This window comes from Cajanus cajan, chromosome 8 (assembly GCF_000230855.2).
Source record: "Cajanus cajan strain Asha chromosome 8, NIPB_CcT2T_4, whole genome shotgun sequence".
Taxonomy (NCBI): domain Eukaryota; kingdom Viridiplantae; phylum Streptophyta; class Magnoliopsida; order Fabales; family Fabaceae; genus Cajanus; species Cajanus cajan.
Genome location: NC_138524.1, coordinates 45,601,965 through 45,604,464, shown reverse-complemented (window position 1 = coordinate 45,604,464; position 2,500 = coordinate 45,601,965).

Here is a 2,500-nt window from a genome sequence, read left to right as displayed (position 1 = left end):
CCGAAAGGAACAAAATACAAGAAAGAAGGCTAGGTTTGGAGCAATTTTGAACAAAGGCGATGAACAAAGGGAAAATGGGATGGACAAGTGACAGAGTAGGCCATATTTGGTGCAAATTCAGGCAAGGATGATGAACAAAGGCAAAACCCACCCAAAATTAGCTCGCAAGAGCATAGACCGTCCCTCAGGTGGGTTGGGTAGGAAAGAAACTATGATAGGTATGGTGCAATTTTGGGCAAGGATGATGAACAAAGGGAAATTTGGCTGGGAAAGAGAAAGGGAAGGCCATATTTGGCTGGACAAGGGAAAGGGTAGGCCACATTTGGTGCAAATTCAAGCAAGGATGGTGAACAAAGGGAAAACCCACAAAAAATTAGCTCGTAAGAGCATAAACCGTCCCTCGGGTGGGTTGGGCAAGATACAAACTAGGCTAGGTTTGGTGCAATTTTGTGCAAGGATGATGAACAAAGGAAAAATGGGCTGGACAAGTGAAAGGGTAGGCCATATTTGGTGCAAATTCGGGCAAGGATGGTGAACAAAGGGAAAACCCACCAAAAATTAGCTCGTAAGAGCATAAACCGTCCCTCAGGTGGGTTGGGCAACAAAGAAAGTAGGCTAGGTTTTGTGCAATTTTGGGCAAGGATGATGATCAAAGGGAAAATAGGCTAGAAAAGAGATAGGGTAAGGCATATTTGGTGCAAACTCGATCAAGGATGATAAACAAAAGGAAAACCCACCAAAAATTAGCTCAAAAGAGCATAAACCGTCCCTCGGGTGGGTTGGGAGAGATAGAAAATATGCTAGATTTGGTGCAATTTTGGGCAAGGATTATGAACTGAGGGAAAATGGGCTGGACAAGTGAAAGGGTAGGCCATATTTGGTGCAAATTCGGTCAGTAATGGTAAACAAAGGGAAAACCCACCAAAAATTAGCTCGTAAGAGCATAAACCGTCCCTCGGGTAGGTTAGGCAAGGTAGAAACTAGGCTAGATTTGGTGCAATTTTGGGAAATAATGGTGATCAAAGGGAAAATGGGCTGGACGAGTTATAGGGTAAGGCATATTTGGTGCAAACTCGGTGATGGATGAAAAATGAAGAGAAAACCCACCAAAAATTAGCTCAAAAGAGCATAAACCGTCCCTCGGGTGGGTCAAGATGGCTAAAATGTGGCTAAACGAAGGCTGGATAGGCCAAAATATGGGTTAGAATGATGATAGAACGAATCTGGAGTTTTTCGAAAATTTTCAAAAAATTCGGCCGAAGTCGGTCAAATTTTCGGTTTGATTGAAGAAAAATTTTGATTCAAAATTTGCCACGGGAGAACACAACGCAGGCTTAGAAATGCCCACAGAGTGTGAGGGAAAGGCTCCGTGGCTTGCCCAGACCAGCCAAGGTGCGCTGGGTTTCTGCTGAGACACACCCTCCCCCTATAATAGGCTAATATGCAAAAGTGAATTTTGTACAAGTAGATACCCTTTTTCTGAGCAGACATAAGTCCATTTTTGGGAGCTACAGATCGAATTTTGATATGATTTTTTGCAGTATTGTTTAGAAAAATCATATCTTTGTGCTCACCAAATTAGAGAATTTTTTGCCAAGGGAATATTTTTTAATAATTTTTTTAAGAAACGAAAATACGTAAATCCGGCAAAATAGAAAAACGTATCTAGGCATCGAATTTTGATCTGATTTTTTGCATGCACCCACATAATAATATAACTGACCTGTCCACCAAAAATCTCAGCCATCCTCCAAGGGATTGAATTTTAATGATTTTTTTACCAAAACATGGTAAAATCGGAAAATTGGTAAAAATGGAGGATGAAGGTCTTTCACCCCCAAACCTTCCCAGCATACTTAGGCATGTTAGAAGAGATGTTTGATCCAAGAAGTGCTCAAAAAAAATTTGAATGGTTCATAGTTGGTGCATAGTGGTCGGTCACGGTGGGTCGTGGTGCAAATCTGGTGGGTCGTGACTCAATTTCTGACCAGCCTTGGCTCAATTTCTGGTGGGTCGTGACTCAATTTCTGACCGAGCCAGCCAAATTTTCTGACCGAGGGTGACTCAATTTCTGACCGAGAGTGACTCAAAAAATGACCGAGGCTGGCTCAATTTCTGACCGAGAGTGACTCAAATCATGACCGAGGCTGGCTCAATTTCTGACCGAGAGTGACTCAAAAAATGACCGAGACTGGCTCAATTTCTGACCGAGAGTGACTCAAAAAATGACCGAGCCTGGTTCAATTTCTGACCGAGAGTGACTCAAATCATGACCGAGGCTGGCTCAATTTCTGACCGAGAGTGACTCAAATCATGACCGAGGCTGGCTCAATTTCTGACCGAGAGTGACTCAATAGATGACCGAGGCTGGCTCAATTTCTGACCGAGAGTGACTCAAATCATGACCGAGACTGGCTCAATTTCTGACCGAGAGTGACTCAATTTCTGACCGAGCCTGGTTCAATTTCTGACCGAGAGTGACTCAAATCATGACCGAGGC